This window comes from Amphibalanus amphitrite, unplaced genomic scaffold (genome assembly GCF_019059575.1).
Source record: "Amphibalanus amphitrite isolate SeventyFive unplaced genomic scaffold, NRLGWU_Aamphi_draft 000064F_arrow, whole genome shotgun sequence".
Classification (NCBI taxonomy): Eukaryota; Metazoa; Arthropoda; class Thecostraca; order Balanomorpha; family Balanidae; genus Amphibalanus; species Amphibalanus amphitrite.
This window is the reverse complement of record NW_024881560.1, coordinates 1,034,667-1,056,361: the sequence shown is the minus strand read 5'-3', so window position 1 is coordinate 1,056,361 and position 21,695 is coordinate 1,034,667.

Genomic DNA, 21,695 nt, shown 5'->3' with positions numbered 1-21,695 from the left:
TCTCTGTAGTCTTGAGCAAGGAGCATGACAGTTTCATTATATACAAGTTTTAATGACCAGATCTCCTTGAAATGAATAAATACTTAACTTCTTATATATTGTTCATTTCAAAGAGATCTGGTCAATAAAACTTGTATATTATGAAACAGTGGAGTTGCAAGTAAATGGGCGAAGTACTTGTATGAATAGCACTATGACATATATATGTTTTTAAATATAACCTTATGTTCAATGACTGCGAAATGCAAAAGGTTCCAAAATTAATTACAAACTGAATATATTTCGGACACTGTCCTTCAGTTCCGAATTGCAAATACAGAATTTGCAATTCTGAACTGAAGAAGGACAGTGTCCGAAATATATTCATTTTGTAATTAATTTTGGAACCTTTTGCATTTCGCAGTCATTGAACATAAGGTTATACCGGGCTTCTCACAAAAGTCGGACGAATTTATAATTAATATATTGTAGGGTGTGTCAGTGTTACAAAAATAAATTAGGTATCATCTGAAAGCCTGGTTAAAAATATTTTGTTTCGGGGGATTTTGACCGTCGGCGATCGCCTTACTGAGCCTTGCCGGACCTGTTCGAGATGACCCCCGTTTCGCTGGACGCACAGTTAGGCCCCGCGCAACGCGGCCTCTGTTGCAGCACGGCACGCGAAAGGTGGCAGGCTGCGCACCGCCGACCTCATTGCACCCTTCAGGTCTTTGGGACTTCTTGGGTGGTTTCGGTACACCTGGGACTTGAGGTGGTCCTATAGGAAAAAGTCCGGTGGGGTCAAGTCCGGGGAGCTCGCTGGTCACGGATGTGTCTCAAATCTCGAGATCACACGCTGCCCGGAGTGCTCCTGCAGCCACCCCCGGTTTTCTTCAGCGGTATTGGCCGTGGAAACGTCTAGCTGGAACTATTGGCATTTGAGTGGTTCAGGATCGCTGCCCATTGTTGTCTGCAGGACACTCCAAAAATTTGTCAGGGTCATCCGGTATCGCTGACCGTTGACAGCCTGGGTATAGCGCATCTCTCACACGAGCGATGTTCGCCGGGCTTCTTTGATTAGGTTTGCGGCCGCCGCTATGTTCGTTGAACCCGCACTTAACATTTCCTCGAGCCAGAAATTTTCAACAACGTGGAAAATAGTATTTCAAGATGGTGCTTACTTTGCACGCAAAAAAAAATTGCGGAAGTTCCGTTGTGTTGAAACGACCGACTTATTCTGAAAGTAGAATTTCTTTGAGTTTGCTTTTGCGTCTTAAGACCACTGTCTCATTTTTTAAACTCAACAAGTATGGTATCATATAAATCTCCTAAAAATTTGCTTTCTTTTCACGTGCATTTGTTTCGTTTAAATATTGTTTCCAGTCCATTATCCGCAAAAGAAATTGGTCCGACTTTTGTGAGAAGCCCGGTATTTAAAAACATAACAGTGGAGTTGTTTAATGTGGACAAAGCTGCACGGCTAAGGGATACATGGCCACAGCTAAGCTGTTTGAATACCAAACTGCAAGGCTAGGATATAATGACAATGAAGCCAATGTTTTATGCAAAGCCCCTAAGTTCAATGCTGACAATCGTCTGGCCTTTTCGTCCTCGCTCAGATTATTTTCCAGAAGTTCTAAATGTTTTAAATAACATCCGGCTACAATACCGATCAGGGGTTGTGCAAATCGCTCATGCAGGCGCAGGCAATGATCCTTCGCGTCTGTCACTCAGCACGCAACTATCTGGCACATAGCAATCATTGCATAGCCACTGCCGCCTCACGTTTAGCCTGACGCAACGAGTCAGTTCCTGTGCTGGTGAAAACGGCAGGAGGTGCCCTCTTATCGACACCCAGGCAACATGCGGCGCTGGTGCGCACCTGGTGAGACCCGAGTTCCGAACGGAATAGGTAGGTTATATGTCTACTTATAACAGCAATAAAATGCACGTTAGGTGAAGGTTGACTGTTTGATCTGAAGGCGTTCATTAGTTTAACCCTCGCCGGCCGAGGGGGGGGGGGGCGGGTGCCGCCCCCCCCCATAGGGTTTTTTCGCGATAGCTCCGAACACGCTGGCGATAGAGAGCTGAAACTTGGCATACCTGATCTTTGAATCAAGCCGGATCTTCTGACACCAACCGCATTTTTGGGTCAGGTCAGGTCACTGACCTATGACGTCATAAGTGAACCTCTGCACGGTCTTCAGATGTCGCAACTTCGCAACGCCCTCACTGCCAGAGGAGATGTCACAGGGAAATGAAACTTGCAGGATCTAGTATCCATTATGAGTCCCACAACTTTTTATCTCGGATTTTTCCTAAAGGTCATATGAGGTCAGGTCATTTTCGTGACCTCACCATTATAAGTCAATGGGGAAAAATGAAAACTGCTATTCTGGCGCCGGGAACGATCTCCAACTATCTCAAGCACACAGAATCGTGATTTGATGCACTCCTTGCAAGCAAGGTTATATGCGTCACTTTTGCAATGTTGACCTTGCGTGACGTCATTTATGACGTCATCAAGGTCATATTAGTTTTTCGTTAATAACTCTTGATCAAATTAAGCTAGCGAGTCGGGAAAGCCACCAATGGACTCAGGAAGACCTGCCGAATCGAATGATATGCGACATGACCTCTTTCGACCAACTTCGTGACCTGGGGGTGCTGACCTGACCTTGACCTGAGGTCAACACCCCAAGTTGACCTGGCCCGGACAATAAGCATATCATTCGACGCGCCTGAGCGAGGCGAACACGTTGCGGCCAAAATCGGCGCTCTGCGGCCGTTTTTTGCGAAGTTATTCACCAAAAACTGAACTGTACCCTGGGGCACTTGACCTGACCTCAGAGGTCACCGGTTGACCTAGGACCTTAAAATCGGGTACCAATCTCTGCGTCTCGTAACGGCGCACACGCTCGTTTTTTCCGCGACGCGCTAGCTCCACCAGGGGCGAAACGGCGAGGGGGGGTCGTACCCGCCCCCCCCCCCCTTCGGCCGGCGCGTATGTAGAAAACCAATAGGTCCGGCGAGGGTTAAACACTAGCTGACATCCTGTTCCCTCAAAGCAGTATAGCTGAGTATGTATGGACATCAGTAACAACCACCAACAAACACATTATCGAGAGCTAAGCGCGGCACCTAGGCTGCGGTCCGGTTGCTAACCCGGTAACTACGAAACCTTTGTTAGCCTGCCGGCTCCCTTGCATGTTCGTGACGTATTTGCTTAATGCATGACGCGGGAAAACAAATATGGCTGCACGCCGCGTAGGATTAATGACCTGAGGCGCCACTTGGCCGGCCTTACGAGTGGCCCGCACGCCCCAACTGCACTGCGGTCACCGTCAAATCGATACGGCCGTGAGGAGACGCGCCACGAAAACGGTGACCCATCGAATAATGTAAAGTAGTCACTTATTCGCAACTATCTCAATAATTTTTACCTCTTACATTTCTCTCCTTTTTCGTTCAACATCCTGTGTCTGTGTATGTACAGGCACAGACTTCTCTATGTATAGAGAAGTCTGTGGTACAGGCTTTCAAATAATGCAAGATACTAAACACAATAGTAAGCGTATTTTCCTCACTTCATACATGAATCTAACTCCTGTATAAGACCCCAGCAAAGTACGCCGATCTTCTTGTGACCTGCTGACAGCACAGCTGACCAATGCCTGCTGACAGTCTCCCATCCCCTGCCGACAGTCACTCCCTCCCCCCCCCCCCTATCGCCGGCGACGGACGCAGCTCAGTTCTCGTCGCCGACGGAGCGTGGCCAACGGCAGCCGTCGGCCGTCTCCCCTTTGTCGCCAAACGCGGCGCGGCGCTGTTTGCTCCAAACACGGCGGCCAGTGGCGCACGGCCGCGCCGCCACCGCCGCCGCCGCCGCTCCTGAATGCCTTCCACTCAATCGGCGCTTCACGTGCGCCAGTTTCCCTTCAGAGAGCGACTGGCTGCTTCAAAATCCACCGCTTAGAGAGCATTGTTTGCGACGCGATGAAATCATATTAAAACCGTATTAATCTGGCCGCTTTGAGGGAGGGCAATGGCGCGTGGCCGGCGGCACGGCTCCACAAAGGGCCCATATGCCGGCGAGCATCATTAGCTAACGGAACGGATTAATTTATTATCACAATACAGTGTATAAAATAACTGAATTGAGGCTAATATTGTTATTAAGGGATGCGCGCCCTCGAGCGTACCGGATCTGTAAAAAGGATCTGCGGCTGGAGGACATGAGCCGCGCGCTCCGCGGGACGGGTGTAAAAATCGCTGATGAATGACACTCGAGCGGCACAGGCGGCGCCGAATGCGGCACAATGCGCGACAGAAGCCATAAACATGTTTTCTGTGTGTCACCACTGGGCACATTCATCACAGACGCGGCGTCAGTGTCGGCGGTCGCAGAGAATCATCGATGGGGCGCCGCTATAGAGTCGTACGCGGCTCTCAATTTGATGGAGCGTGCACCTCGACGTGGTGAGAGGTTTAAAGGGATTTCGCCGCCCCCATTATGCCGCTGAATGTGTGGCACGGACGATGGCAGGATTATAAGCAGCGAGCTTTGTGTATAATTGGAGCTGAAGTTAGCAGCGGTGTCAGAGCCGGCTTTGCCGAGTCTTTCAAACTGCTACCCAGGATTTATGTAAAACATGTAAGCACAAGTGGTACAAAAATGTTAAAAGCACGATAAGCCGATTAATCCAAGCTGACACGTGATCCGATCTACCACAAATGCACAAATCCATTATTACCATGCAGTTGTTTATATATGTGTTTTATTTAATTATTTTATTGTTTCTTTTTTCCTTTTTCGCTTTAAATAAAGAGAGATTTCGAAGTCAGGACCCAGAAATACTTAACAAAAACTAATAAGTCATTTTCAGAAGGGCAAGGTCTGGATTTTCAAGAGCTACCTATGTGTGATTGACATCACCTGGAAGCTCGACTGATGACCTAGCGACTTCCAAAATTGGATATCATTGGCTTCGTCTTGTCACTGAGCAGAGCGCTTGTTTTCCGCGAAGCTTTAGCTCAACTATAGAGGACCAATGATTAGGATCCGACTCCTCCCCCCCCCCATACCACACGCATGGTTAAGCAGCTGTAAAAGCTCAAATTAATGAAGGTGTGAAACTTGAAAAGTGAGCCTACATTCCCTCAGTACCTATCACACAATTGTAAATGCCACTGTTAATGCACCTTCAGAAAGATGCATCTCCTTACGTGTCCTTGCACCTATAGCGTTGCAAGTTGCGGATTTTTTTTTTTTGGCTATGCATAGGTTTATTTATGAGTCACATTTTATCGAAGACCAGACATGACATTCAACTCTCTATCTATAACGCGCTCCAATACGGTGACAGCAACCGTTCATTCGGCTAGGAAGAGATAAGCTAGTTAGGTTTAATGTTTGGTTGTGAGCTGAACAGCAAGTTATGTGTTTATTACAAAGCGCGTTATGTAATTGGCATTCATTATGTAATTGGTGTTGTGCACTGCGTAATACAAGTTTATTTGGTGCGCAGTGGTCGGCAGGCCTTCCTTCATCCAGTGCTAGGCTCCTTTCGGCGTTGCAGTTACCTGTCTTGCGGAACGTCTTACGATATGTTTGTGTGCTGAGCTGTAGTCTCCATGTCACTTTTTCAGAGCGCAGGCTTTTATGAAATTGCTTGGTGATCATGAAAAGCAAGTGTGCTCATCTTTCCACATAATTATTCCAGATCGTGTTTCTTCCTAGCTTTGTTCTCACTGCTTATCATATTTTGCTAATAACAAAGTGACAGTACGTACTTATCTAAAACAAAAACAAAAAATTACAATTGACCAGTGGCGGAATATCTGCATCGTTCAACTCTAGGTTATTCCTGCATGCTGTCTATAGTCAGAACTGACCAGTGAAGATTCTATGGCCACCCTTTTTAGACACGGAGATACCTTCAGACAGCACCTACGCGTTGATGGCTTGAGGTTTCAAAATTGCGTCAAGAAAAGGAAGTTTTTTTCTTCTCATTAATTCTCTCGCCTTCTCCTCTCCCCTCGTCTTCGCTGTGTTCCCGCCTGCAGCTCCTCTCCTCGGCTCCCTCTTGCACCGATTCCCTCCCCCTCCTTCCCAGAACCCCCCTCCCCCTTCCCCACTCCCTGCCCGCCGTCCATCCGGCGGTCCATGGGGCGACAATACTCGGCTAATGTGACGGTCGGATCGCTGCTGTCGGCGACTAATGGCTGGTGCAGCTCGCGCGTCACAGACGTCAGCGGCTGCCGTCAGCCGTCAGTGGGAGTCAGGAACCGTCAGTAGGCACCACCGGGGGGGGGGGGGCAGATGTCAGCACTCGTCAGTCGTGTGTGCACCGTAACACCCACGTCCAACTTCTTTCCAGGGAACTCTACATGAATATGTAGGTCAAAATACGTTATCAAACTAGCACTTTAGAGTGCAGTGGGTCATTTTGCTCTTTTTTACCGAGAAGCACACCACAGAATCGGCAAAATACTTCTGAATGTTTTTTTTTTATAAATTTAGTTCGAATGTTTGAATGGACGGATTGACAGAGCCGAGGCCCACGCTAAGCAAAGCTTGTTGCGTAGACCCCGACTCCTACCGCCCGATCGCGCAATTCCGGGTACTCGGGAGAATTTAGATGCCAAATTTTAACGTTAAATTATAAGCAACTTTACTTGATTCCCTTATGGCAAAAAGTAATGGGCAATGGCGGAACATTTGCATAAACAGCTTGAACTGCTTTCATAATTGGCCCTGTCGGCTGCGCTGTTCCTTCAATGTCTCCGGTTGTCTTTACCCACATTACGCAAGTGCCTATTTTTACTGCGCTGCCAGGCCGCACCCTAACTATGCTCTCGCATGTCTCCGGGCCACAGTAGTTGGCAAATGGCAGCTATTCTGCGGCCGTCCCACAATGCTCGGGTCCGGCGTCGTTTTCAGACCACTAAGGCGTACTTGTGTCGAAGTTATAGTCTCCTGAACATGCCGTAACAGCGAGACAGCGCCGAGGGTGACATCGTTCCCAGAGTGCCGCGCGGGCCTAATGTCGGCAGAGCGGCCGCGCGCTGAGTGATTCTCATACCGCGCTACGACGCCGCCGGCCGCAAACGGCCGCCGCGCTTCCCTTTTGGCAGTGCCCACCAGGAATTCCTCGCTGAATAAATAAGCGAAAATCAAATAGTAAAGCAAATGGCTCCGTTCTGGATTATTTAACTTGGACGATAGGATTTTAATAACCCGATAATCACCCGTCTTCACCGCTAATTGAATTTTAGAAGTGCCGATGACAATAAGGAAACGATAACTTAGTCTAAACGGGTCGGAGCCAGGCCAGAATGCGCTACTTCATTTGCTCAATATCGAGGATGATTGTGAGGTAGCAAACCATAACTTTTTGCAAATGGTGTGTAATGCGACTAACGGTTGCCGTTTCCAGAGGAGCGGTACCTGCGTGTGCACATCGTGCACTAATGCCGTGCACTAATGGCCGGCAGATGGGTGCGGTGCACGGCGCCAGAGCCGGACCCGACGCGGCCCGGAGGGCTCCATTCGGCACCGGCGCCGGCCGCGCCGGGCACTTCTGATGCCGTACCGAGCACTTAATTTCACTAACTCGCCCTAATGAGACGGATATGGGACATAGTTTAGCCGTGATGGCAGTATGTGGTGGCAGAGGCGGCCCGCTAAATGCCGCCGCTCATGCCAACTGTGTGCAAGAGGAAAGGCAGTCAAGTAAATTAAATAAACATAAGGCCCGCCAAACCATGCAGTTGATTTCCTTTGTTCACACACAGCGCTTCTAAAACATCTGCGAGGTGTATGTTTGCTGTTATTTCAACAACGGTATTCGTAGAACGAATTGCAATGATTCTTTTTCTTGTGGACACGCTTATTGCGCAGAGCATTCATTATCGTTGATGTTATCGTAAAGCGTTGACGTTTGAAATAAGAAATGATGACAACTAAAAAGCTGATTATCAACCATCAGTCTTTTACTTAAGGCAACGATTGTCAAATTCTTCAATATTTATAACATATATGAAAGCCAGACCATGTTTGAAAGGTCAATTTTTCTAAACACATCAAACTCAATTCAATAAAGAAAGAATAACTTACGTTGGGATGCCGCAGCTTTTGAGCTTGGCTCTCAGTAGCTATTAACCCGCGACCCGTTGGATGGGGGGGGGGCAAAGGGCCCCCTGTGGTTTTTCGCATATAACTCAGAAACGGCTGCGAATTTCGACGTGAAACTTTTAGTACCTATTTTTTATATTTTGGGAAATTTTCAAACAACCGGAATACATCTCAGAGAACCTCTTACGGGTCTAACACATGCCAAAAATTAACAAAACATCTCTAAAACTGCCTGAGATAAAGCCATTTGAATGACTGAAAAAGTAGCAACTGTTTTTATGACGTCACAATATTTTCGGTATTTGTGCTTGAAATAAGTCAGGAGTAATATTCATGATGCTTATCAACCTCTTCCTGACTGAAAGTGATCCTTTACGTGAGTAAAGTCACTTTAACGTAAAAAATTGTTTTTCATTGTAAACTAGTAGAATTTGACATTAATTGACCTTCCTGTGACGTCATAGGTCCAAGAAAAATGGTTAAGGAGGCTTCTGTGGTTGCATATATGACATGTGTTCTTAAAGACTCGAATATTCACAATTTAACACGCTTTTCCTTACGTTTCACGAAAGTGTTTTCTGATTGGTCGAGGCTGACCTCTGTTGTGACGTCACAGGTCATTATCCACTCAAGTGACTACTCGAGGGCAGCGCTTTTCGAGGAGCGCTGTGGCCCGAAGGTTTGGACTTTGAATTGTGAAAAACACCCGCCCGCCGCAAAACGCAAACACCGTAAAACGCGCAAAACGCACGCCCGAAACTCCAACGCAAAGGTCGCAAAAAATAAACAAACGCCCGCCCGCCTCAAACCGCAAATAAAAAAAAAACGCAAAAACGCCGCAAAACAATAAAACCGCCCGCATCGCACGCCCGCTAACCACCAACCGAAAACGCCTAAAAATCGCCCTAAAGACTCGAATATTCACAACTTAACACGCTTTTCCTTACGATTCACGAAAGTGTTTTCTGATTGGTCGAGGCTGACCTCTGTTGTGACGTCACAGGTCATTATCCACTCAAGTGACTATCCACATGCCAGATCTATCATATACCTCATATGCAGACTCATTTTGGAAACTTTAATTTCATTTTTATGACCGACTTCTCGTCATTGTAAATTGGACTGATTTGACCTTGTTTAACCTCCCTGTGGCGTCACAGGTCAAATATCAAGGTCACCGATATCCTATCTTGTGCATCTTGACATGAGCTCTTTCGAATGCCGTTTGAATTTTTCCTATCCGGATATTGGTTCCGGAAATACGAAGGGGGGCCTTTGCCCCCCAACAGGACGTGGAACCTGCCAAACCTCAACGGGGCGCGGGTTAATAGTAGCAGAATCAGTATTTTTGTACTATATGACATTTTTTTTATAAATTTAGCTGAAATGTTTGAATTAGTGATGTCAATTACGGAAAATCGTGATACCGATACCAAATCAAATACCAACAATATCCATTGAAAAATGCCGAAACCAAACCGACTTGGGAATATGAGGAAAATACCAACTTTTTACCAAATTATCAGCCTCGTTTACATTAGCCCGGCCGGGCCCGGGGGGTAATCCCAACCACCGCAGCCCGGGGGGGGGGGGTTTCGCCCCCCCCTGTCTAACTCCGTAAATAAGGGAGCTACGGAAACAAAAGCGATACCAAACGAAAGGTCCTTACGAGACGATTCTAAAGCACATAAAATTTTTGACCTCAGGTCAATTTTCAAGGTTAGAGGTCAAGGTCAAAGGCAAAAACCGGCACATGTGTAGTGATCTCAAAGTAAGCCTTCTAGAGGACGGCAGGCGGCATCAAACCGGCAAAATTGGGTGTCAAACGAAAGAAGAGAATCTGAGGATTCCAAAAATGTGCTTAAAATTAAAGGTCAAGGTCAAGGTCACGCTCAAATTTGACCTCAAACTTGGCACTTTTTCGCATATCTTGCGTGCTAACTTTCAAGATGTTTTGAAATGATTTGAGGCTTATCAGTTCCCTATTTGTGGTTCCTCTTACGACACAAGGCTGCTCAAAGGTCAAGGTCACTGAAGAGTATCCCTGCTAGAGGCTAGTTCACTAATTCAAGTTAGTAATAATAAATAAGACAATTTTGCCATCCGGAAGCTCTAAATGAAGGCTTAGAGGAAAATAAATGCCAGATTCGTGATCAGCGGGTACAAACCCATCATAAACGACCTTTCATGTGTCAAGGTCAACCAGAGGTCATTCGAGGTCACATGAGGTCAACATAAAACTTGACCTTTTCCGAACAAAATATATATCATTCGACGCGGCTTGACAAGGCGAATGCGATGGTACCACTGCCATAGCTCTAGGACCATTTTTGTCGAAGTTATTTGCGAAAAACTAAAACCACATTTCGGGGTCGTTGACCTGACCTCTGACCTCAGGTCACCAAAACTATTTTTCTATTTTTCTCTAGGTCAAATGCTACACAACCGTGCTCGTAATTTGTCTTTATCTCTAAAACTCTATTTTTAGCAGCTATTTGAAGTTTGCGTCTGTGACGCCGAAGTTTGCCGTGCAGGGGTCTAGAAAAATGGACCTTGTGACGTCATCAAGGGGGCTAGGTCCAAAATTTTTACTTCAGAAGATGTCAAATTGATGGGAGAAAAGGTACTGAACGTTTCGCTTTCCTATCCCTAGGCGTTCGGGAGCTATCGCAAATATTCGTCAGGGGGGGGGGCGAAAAACGCCCCCCCCGGGCCCGCGAGGGTTAGTGAGGAACCATAATACCAACAAAATACCAAATGCACTCGCCTTGAAATACCAAATACCAAGTTGGTGTCGGTTTGGTATCGGTATACCAAAAAGTTGGTATCCGATTGACATCTGTAGTTTGAATGGACAGATTGACAGGGCCGGAGATTACGCTAAGCAGAGTTTGTTGAGTAGACCCTGATTCCTACCGTCCGATCGCGCAATTTCGGGTTACGGAAGAATTTATATGCCAAAGTCTAACGTGCCCTTCCAAGCCCGACGCGGACTGGCCATTCAGCTGACTTCAACTGGCTGCGGTTGCTCCCACCAACCGCAGACCATCCCCGTCAGGAGTCTCAAATATCGAGTGCCGGGGCGACTCGAACCCGGGATCTCAGTACCGGGAGTCCAACGCTCTATAACTGAGCCACTTGACAGGCAAATAATTAACATTCATTCTAATAATCAAATATGAAAACTTAGGAAACACGTCACACATTTTCACTGATTGCCACTCACATCCCATTTGATCTAAAGAAAAAATGAGCCACGCACGGGTTAATTACGCTAAACCATAGAGCTCCGTACACAAAGGTATACGAGCACAAACTACACCGACATGTCGGTCCATAGCCGCCGTGCAGCACACAACATTAGTATTTTCACTAATTTTTAAAACAACACCGTCTCTGCAGTGCTGACCCCGATTTCCCACCCATCCGCTTTTATTTTCCTCCCCATCTCTCTGCTGCCTTCCGCCGATGTTTGCACTGCCGGCGGACGCTGACGGCGCCGGGGCCTGTGAACGGGTTCCGCAGCCGACTCCTGTGCGCCCGGCCGCCAAATTACGCTGACAAGGTGCGCTGTTATTGTGTAATGCCGGCTGTAATTCGGCCGGGAGGCGGATGCCGAGATTACAGACGGCGGGTGCGGCCACTGATGGCCTGGCCAGGTCCGTCAGAGGGGAGAGGGTGTGCTGCTGACCGGTCACGGGGAAGACGTGACACTGGGGTTATGGGAGGTGGGAGAAGAGCTATCGCTGGTGTCCGATGGGAAGGATAAGGAGGTGGTATACTTATCACCAAACGGCGAGACCAAGAGCCATTACTCAAATGCCACTGATATCCAAGTCGAAGAGTATAGAACGCAGCGAATCTGGTTGGTTGAAGTTGAAGTAACGCAATGCTGGCGATTCAGCTGAAGATTCAGCTCAGATCTACCACTCGATCTGAGCTGCGATGCTCTCGCGATAGCGCTCTTCCAACCATCAGCTCACACCTTCTCCGTCCTCCCATCCACGGCTATCCGCGCGAGGCATTTGTTTACCGAGGCCGCGTTTGGCCGGGCCTGGCGATTAATTCGCCGCCGTATCAGATCGGACCGAGGGCGCGAATGTTTGGCTTTCTGCTGTGTCGTCTCCGCCCACCGGCGAGCCTGAGCGATCGCCGCTCGACTCCGGTCCTGTAATCAGACGCCGAGTCGCGGCGAGTCGACGAGTCGGCGAGGGCGTCCAGCGCGACAGGAATTCACGCCTGGACGGCGAGGACGGGAGATGCCGACACGCCCAGGGACGAGGCGCGAACCAACTCAGGGGGACGCTCCGGCGAGCTCGCGGCTTGGGAGACTGGCATGATAACACAGGGAGTGTCTGACACCCGAGATAGGTATTCCAGAGATGTAAATTTTCAATGACGAAGAAAGTGTGCTCAAATATCTAGTACCGCTTATTACGATCGACATTACAAAAATGTTTTTTTTTCTGTCGGTGCTACTTACTTTTAAGATCGAGAAAAAAAGGCAATAAATAAAAAATTTCATACATAAAATACATAAAATATACCAAGCCAGGGTATATTGAATTAGGGGGTAGGACCAAGTTTAGTAGGCATGATCTCAGCAATTATCTTGTTTTATATGGCGGTTTTCATTATCACAATATTATTTTGAAATCATGAAGTTTGTCTATCTCGGTTTTACGAAAAACAGTAGGGCAACAAAGATAAATTTTGTGACAAAAATAATTTTAGTTGGAAACATCCATTCTGGTAGGTATGCAAAATTCAGCATGAAGCCCAGTATGGTGACCGTCTAGTGTGCTTCCAAGGCTGAGTACCTGATATCAACAGAAGTTGTTTACTATTTTGCCTTGCGTTGCTAGGTGGTTGCTAGGGAGCTAAGGATACTCTCTTGCGCGATCATTTGCACTTATTTCTCCTCATTATATCGACATGTTGCTGTTTCTGAGACCTAACTCATGCTAAGGAAAAAAAACAGTTTTCTTAATATGTGTATTTAAGTGCGGTAGCATTAACACAGCTCTGCAATTCTGCTTAAATATCTGCAAAATCCTGACTTCCCGGAAAATTGTTGGTGGTGATGTGGATCGAGCCCGTCGATGAAAAGTAGGTAAGTCAATATTCAAAGGCTTCAAAACGTTATTTCTTGTTGTTCTGTGAAATAGCAATGCAAAGACCGATGATAGTGCCAGTGTTGAGCTTTCCAATGAAGCATTGCAATTAGTAGTAAGGTTATTATCACCTAAGATATCTTCCATCAAATACTAGAATTCTGCCATTGTCTTGCTGTAGAACAGGGTTACTTTCAGTCTCTTGGGAACACGATTTGCCGGTCTCAGATCGAAAAACACTTCAAAAAGCGATAATAGACAATGAAATTTCCCACCTGATAGCATCTCGGGTTTTTATATATCCTGTCTAGAATTTTCATAAATCAGACATAAAAATGGCCAATTTCGTCAGATTCCGAATTTTCGTCATTGGGTCTAATGTAAAGCATGTCTACTTTCAGTCTCTTGGGAACACGATTTCCGTACCTCAGATTGAAAAACACTTCAAAAGTCGCAGATAGTAGACGATTGAATCTACAAGATAGCATCTCGCTTTTTTCTGTATCTGGTCATGTATCTTCATAAAACCCTCTCAAATATAGTCAATTTAGCATTAAAGTCTATGGATTTAGAATAATTTTCATATCCGACTAGATTTGGGCTACCATGTCTGTTGACCGGGGGCCGTACCAAGCCGCTTCTTTGAGGTTACTTACAGAGCACCGGTATTGCACCGCGTTAACCTATAACCTGTGATCTACTGGACCATATTTCATCCCCAATAAACCGGGCCCCGTTTTACTACTTCGCCCCGCCTGTGATCATGACCATTTGGATCTCGGAGCCATACGGCTCGCGATTGTAGCTCCCAGTGAGATCAGATAAGACAGCCGTAATCATCTGCCGCGGCCGCCTTCCATTCATCCCTTGCACCTACCGACACTTTCGCAAATCGATATGTTAATAAGCGCGGTCATTAGATATCGTTAGGCGGCGGCCCGGTCTCTCAACACAACGCACCGCACTGTTATTACATATGAAAGTCATACTTCTTTATTCGTTTCAGTAATAACCAGATGTTGATGGGACGTGTACTTTGCAAGCCTGCAACGCTCATCGCTCTTCTGGGCATGGCGGAGTGGGCCTCGGGCTGCCAGTTTACCGACTTTCCATTGTGACTAAAGTGTAAACATGCTGGCCGCAGATAATTACCCTGTCAGATTTGTGATTAATTTTCCGGCCGACGGCAGCGGTGACGGCACAGAGGGCTGCTTCAGAGATGCCTCTCGCACGGTGGCTCAAAATGCTGGATGCATTTGGTCCACTACTCACTTTGACGAGCTTTAAAGTTGGGTAGGGATTTTCTTCTTAGGGTCACGGTTCACACAAATTAATTACCTAATATACAAAATAATGTAAACGTTTAGCAGTGATAGAAATGCGGAGCATACAGAGCTAATCGCAAGAAGAGTTTCCGGGCTTTGTCCTGTTTCATATTTTATTGGCTTCTTAGCTTCAGTATATTCTGATAATAAACATAGCGCAGACGTCTTCCTTCGAAAGATTTCGCGCGAAAGTTGGAATTATGCTTAGTGATTTGCGTACATGAGCACAACCCCGCTTTTTGCTGTTTTTTGGCCTTGCCACTGCTGATGCTGCCAATTGTTTCTGATGGTGGCTCCGCCTCTGATCACTTTGAACAGTACTTTCTATTTTATATTGTTTTCCCTCCTACTCGAAGCTCAAAGGCTGACGGGGCCAGCGTCGGTCCCTGCGCCCGTAGTCCCGGCAGACACTGCCCACGAAGCCCCGTACCCAGTGGGCTCCAGGGTCCATCGCTGGTGCCGGCGCGCGGGCTGACCGATCGGCTGGTAATCGGTGCACGTGCGCTTCGTTATCGGACGAGCTGCGCGCCGCTCCGAGTCGGCCATTACCAATTACACGCGCGCCGACCTGTGTAGCGGGCGTGTGCGGCCGCCGCGGCCCTGCGCGGCCCTCGGCGGCCCGGGTCTCACCGGCCGGCTGACCGCACGCCGCCCATGACCGCGTGTAATGGCCAGCTCGCAGCCCACCGACACCCATTAGCCGCCGACTAATTAAGGCCTGCCGCCGCGTCAGCCGAAAGGCGATTTGCCAAATTCGGCCCGGCACCCACCAAAGATTTGCCATTAAAATATGGTTGTGTGAAATTATTGGGTGCAAGTGTGGCCGAATAGGTGGTGGTAAGGGCCAGAGGGCGTGGTCCAGGTGCCGTCATGTGGCCTATGTGTGCCGAACTGGCATTGATTATCCGGTATGATACCTACGGTATGGTGTAATAATGGTTTTCATGGGACGCAATAAAATTTCAGCCTTTTTGGATAATTATCAAAATTTATACGCCATTATGGGAAGCGTTTGGCTATGTCGATAACTGGCTCTACTTCAACATAAAGCTTTGGAGCTTATTATAGGATAAGAAACTGTTCGAGGTTCCACCCAATTGTCTGCTTTTTATCCACTTTTATCTCTTTCCTCTCCTCTCCTCTCTTCTCCTTTACTTTCCTCTTTCCTTTCCTCTTTTTTTTCTCTCGCTTTCAGACAAAACAGCAGCAGCGCAACTTACCACTCCGCCAAACTTCAGGCGTCCTCCTGTAGCCCATGCCATCGTCCTGCAACGACCTGCAATGTCCGGTATACGGTATTGCCTCTATCTGACCCCATGACCTCGGCCTTTTCACGCTACTGTCCAGACCGGGGTCGTGACAGGCAGCAACGGGACCCTCCGCGCGGCGTTTCCACAATAAAAGGCGTAGCCAGCTCCACCATGACTCTATTAATATGCAAGCATTGTGCCGCTCGGCTACGTGTAGGCTGCCTCCCAGTTACAATATCCTGTTAATTAATTCTCGTAATTACACGATTAATTACGGCTGCGTCTCAGAATGGCGCTGGCCGCCGAGCAGAGGGCGAAACGTATTGACGCATTTACATGATAATGTCGGCTCATTTCTGGAGGCAAACGGCACAAAAGCGGCGTGCGGCCGGCGCGGCGTACATGGTCATTGTTTTAATATCACTTGAAAGGATTTGTTTGTGTCGGTGCCGCGGCGCGACTGGCGCGTCGATTGCGGCGCATTGTGGCCGATCGCGGCGCGCAGCGGCTCGTGCCGGCGGCCTGGGCGGGGGCGGGGGCGGGGGCGGCCGGCCGCCCGGCGCGCCGACTCCGGCCATCCGTCTGTTTGTCCGATCATTTGCATGCGCCGTCACCGATTGGTGGCTGCCCCGGTCACGTGACCGACCGCACGCCGAATCATGCTCGAGATAATGAAATCGCCTATGTTAATGTTTGTCCTCAGCGTGAGGGCAAAACAAATGCAGATGCGGTGGCGATTTGGGTGGTATTATTCATGAGGTGCGGCGGCGGAGGAGATGGGTCCGGCACGATCCGCCGCGGTGGGCTGAGATCGGTGGCAGAGCACAGGTGGTCGGCTATTCCCGAGCACAGGTGCGACTGATATCGGGGCCGGGGATATCTGTCCATCAGGGGATGTGAGCTGGGGTGATGTCAGAGTATGCTGCCAGTCCAGCTGTAGAGAGGATACCTTATTTGCATACTCTGACTTAAGATAAATTTTAAAACTCGAGCAACAGTGCATCGTTGTTATACCTATACTGTTATGACTAGATAAGTGAAACTTTTTAAATATAAAGGTACTGTATTATAGAAAGCCTTCGCAAACGCGTTTCGAATATATCATCTTCAGTGCTAGCTTCCCATAATACAAAAAGAAAATGGTACAAAAGTTCACAACACATCGCAAATACACACTCTGCAATTTTTTCCCACAATATCACGGGTAGAATGTTTTTATATATTCTGGAATGCAAGACCGCAAATCGCCCCTCCTAAGGTGTAAAAGCCCCCCTTATGGTTCGTACATGACACACTTTGAATTAATGCCGACTCAAGAATTTTTCTGTGCGATCTCTTCAGACCTGATTTCACCGCACTGGCTTTATCCCACTTAGGTAGGTGACCCTCTGTTTCGGCATGTAACGTAATTGAGTTAGACAAATTATGATTTATCAAATCACGCTTGTGTTCAGTTACTCTGGTTTTAAGCCCCCTGTAAGTTTCAAGTTTTGTAAGTTCTTTTGGACCATAAACAATACCTATACTGTTTGGGGTGGAGAAGGTTACATCAGTAGGTACAAAATCGTCACAAAATATACAAAATACCTTACAAGATGCGATCAGGAACCATCGCTGACGTCAATGCGATGAATGATTGGCATTTGCTATAAAGATTGCCTCTATAGAGCCCAAACAAATATATGCATATATGCGGACATGTATAGGTAAGGTATGCGAACAGCAGATAACTATCTTTGACACGGATCTTTGGGTGGTCTTCCTGAAAAAGCCGTTCAACACTGAAACTTCCTACAGTACAAAGTATGATGATGAATGCTGGCTTTTGAAGAAAATGTAGAAAATAAGCCTCTACCATAGTCTTTTAATATGTGAGATGGTGCTTTTTGCCATGATGAATAGATATAAATATGCAAAAATGATCAATAACATGGCAGAAATGTAAAACTTTTATTGTAAAATAGGCCAAATATGAGAATGAGCTTTCGCTTTACAGCATCATCAGATTCATTATTTTATGACATTTTTTTCATAAAAAAATGTCATAAAATAATGAATCTGATGATGCTGTAAAGCGAAAGCTCATTCTCATATTTGGCCTATTTTACAATAAAAGTTTTACATTTCTGCCATGTTATTGATCATTTTTGCATATTTATATCTACCATAGTCAGCTCAGTGGCGACAGCTGCGTGAGGGTGTTCCATAGTGTCTGCCGGCCAGCCCACGCCCCCCGGCTGGCCGCTGCGCCGTCCCACATTCACAATTTGCGGCGGTGTTTTCTGAGAAATTTATGGCAAATGCTGTGAGTGATGGCGCCGGCGCGGCCGTTGATGTGCACTTATCATAGTAATGACCGAGTTATTTATCAATCCGCGCCGCAATAAAGGCCTTCCGTCGTGCGGCGAGCGGCGGCGCGCGCAGGACCGGCCGCGGCGAATCTGGCGCACCGCGACAGCACCTCAGGCTGCACGAGCTCAACTGCCGCATCAAGGCGGCCATGCGCGGACCACCCTGGTCGCGGTGCGTTCTCTAAACGTTATGGCGGAAGCGGTGAGCCGATGGCCCATTGTCGGTGCTTGGTGGCCGGAGAACGATATTGGACGGCCCGGCGCGCACGGTGCCCGCTCCCAGGAGCGTTTTCGCCGGGTCGTTTCGTCAGACAGTTTCGCGGACAGCTGTGGTTGTCATTGAGCTGCGACACGCACATGGTAGCCAGTTTTCGCCCACGCAGTTGACGTTCACTATCCACGACTCGCGCCCCACTGGCTAGTTGCTGGTGAATCCTGGAGCGATGTGGCGACATGCTCGGTCCAAGTTATGTCACAGTTCTCAGAATGGACGGCCGCCCCGGACGACTACTGATTGTGGAAAGTCCGCGCCGTCCGAGTGGTTTCAACCGTTTGTCTTCCGCCGGCCGGCATTTGCAAAAACGTCCGCCTGAATGGGCACTAAGCAGCCCAGATGAGATACTAATTACGCTAATTGCTAATTGAGTGCTGGTGCGGTTTACGAATGTGCACATAATTCGTGCACAAGTCACACCAGGGCGGAGGGGATTTTCATAATGAAATATTTATAGGGTGACAGCACGGTCGGCCACGCCCGGCTAGTGCAGCTCACTGTATGGTCCCAGGGGGGGATTGTTTCTGTGGTCGGCCGGCACAGCTGGTGGCCAAAAGAAACCGCCCACGACTCTATTACAGTTGAGAAAAATCGTGAACAGCCAATATGCCTGTTCAGCAGGCATGTCTTCAAAGCAATTTGCGTGGTATTGAATGAGGGAACTAAGGAGCATTAATTGTGTGATGTCAACGTAGCTACATTTAGCATGCAAGAATTCGCTGTATAATGCTTACTGCTTTGCCTTTGTTTTCATTTATTTATACACAATTCTTTGTACGGCCAATTCGTCTACCGTTTTGTAGAATTCCAACAGCTTTAGAGATATGATGACTCTGTTGTTGCTTTGCTTTTGTGGTTTGACAGGAACATGTTATGAAGGAGGCATTGAAGAGCAATATAAAAAATTGTTTATTTGCTTTTTCGCATATTTAACAATATTGAGCAATCAACTGCACTTGCAGTAGCCTGGGTCACAAAATATATCGCCGTCCTCGACCATGGAGCTCGGTAAAGGTCACTCAGCATTCCGGCCAGTCTTCAGCTGTCACTACCAATGTTCACTGTTCAGTGTTTAGGCTGCTGAATGCTGGACGCCTTTCAGAAATGTCTTGCCATGAAACTTACTTCACCGATAATATGTTGTGTGCAGCAATGCAGCAATAACATTAACATCAACAGAAAGTTACGCGCCATGCCGGCAATGGCGACACCTTACGAGCGCTGATTACGATCATGTCACCAGGAAAGTCTTTGAGTTCACGACCAGAGTGAGGTGTTATGTGGTTCCGGTTTTTACAGAAACATAAGGATGAGTTATGTGACAGTTTTGGTCATACAAGACATTTTTACGCGTCTCTTCATGTGTGAATAATGTCATTACCGGAAGGAAATTGCTTATTCGACTTGTCTTTATTGCAGGCTTCGATGCTGCCTTATAAATAAGAAATACTACGAGGAAACGGAAGCTTGCATTGGTTCAAACTAGGCCAAGCGATTGACTTTCACTTGCAAAATAAGTAATGGTGCAGCGCATAAACGAAACATTTTCCTTTCTTTCGTTCTGGAGGTGATTTCGTGGTGCAACCGTGTGGGTCTATATAATACTGAACGAGGCCGGTGTAAATAAATTTTCAAGACCGAGGTCCTTACTGGATTTTTGAACGAGGCCGAAGGCCGAGTTCAAAAATCAGTAAGGACTGAGGTCTTGAAAATTTATCACCGGCCGAGTTTGGTATGTATTTTACTGTATGCCAACGATAAATTTATTTTCTGGACCGAAGCTCTTAGCAGACTTAGGAACGAGACCATCCCAAAATGTTGGCTTAAGTGCATTCTGGTAATGCATTTTTGACCGTGGTCAATTTGCTTACACCAGTTATTACCACACCCCTCCGGCTAATGTATTTGAATAGGCCAGGCATACAGTAATATTGTTCAGTGCGGATTTCCGTAATAATGTATAGGGTAGTGTGGGGTAATTTGAACATATTTTTACGTCTTCTCCGTTGTACCAAATTCCAGTTCAACCCTGGATGAAGAAAAACTGCTTCAGTAGCGCAAGTGTCACTTGCTTTCACCATGCAAGCCTCATTTTTGGACGAGCCGAGCATACCTTGAATAGCATAGCCTCACTTCTCCACCAAGTCACGGTGTGTTCAAATTGCCCCACCGTGGGGTAATTTGAACATACTGCCTTTAACCGGTCATAAAAACGATAGTCTCGCCAGCACCGATGTTGTTTGACCCATAAACAAATAGGCAGAACAATTCTAAACATACCTTCACTTGAAAAATCAACACAACAGCAAAAATAACAGTTGCAGAGTATCAATATCTGCACGCTGCACACCGGTCAGTTGACAGAATTCGCCCCTCTTCAATTAACAGAACGTCTATCATTTTTGTTCGATAAAAACTCTCCCAACCGTACTACATCTGTTAAAGTGGTACCAATCGAAACCTGGACATTTGGAGTTCTGATTTTGTCCAATGTCCAATTCGGAATTGGTTGGACAAAGGTAGCAGACTGGACAACATTGGACGATGGCTTGCTACACTTCAGCGCTTTTTATAAAGTAATCGTGCATAGCATTGATTGGCGAATGGAAAGCTTGTTAAGCTCTCAATATAATGAACTCTTTTCGGCTGGTAAAATTACATGATAAGCAATAAAAATGACGGTTTTGAGTGTTGATAGCTGCATAATTTTCGGACATATTTGGACAAATAGTTGACTTTAACATTTTTGGACGGAAAATCAACAACAATGCCGGACATAAGACGGATATTAGACGTAAATTTTCTAAAACTGGCATCACTTATCTGCTACTGCCTTGGGTCGAAAATATTGTCAAAAAAAAAAACTGGGAGCGTTGTTTTTTCGGAGCTATCCCTGTCTTCATTCAAATCTCACACTATGCTCAAATTACCCCACGCTAAAAGTTATTTTGCCATTTTAAAAAACAGGGTTCAAAAGCAAATTTCTTGGATTGAAGGCACTGATTAGGTCATTATACAACAAAAGCCGTTGCGTATTAGGCGCTAGCAATGCAAGATTTTGCGCTGCAATGAAGTTGCAATGACGTGTTGTTAGGCGTTTTTCCTTGCGAAATTGATTTTTTACACTGTGCGTCAACATCTTCATTCCCTGAAACTTTAAACCCCGTTCATATGATAGCCCTTTTAGTAACGATAATTTCTCTCATTGGTCTTATTGTCATGCCACTTATGGATTTTCCGTAATTTTGTGTTATTTACACTATGT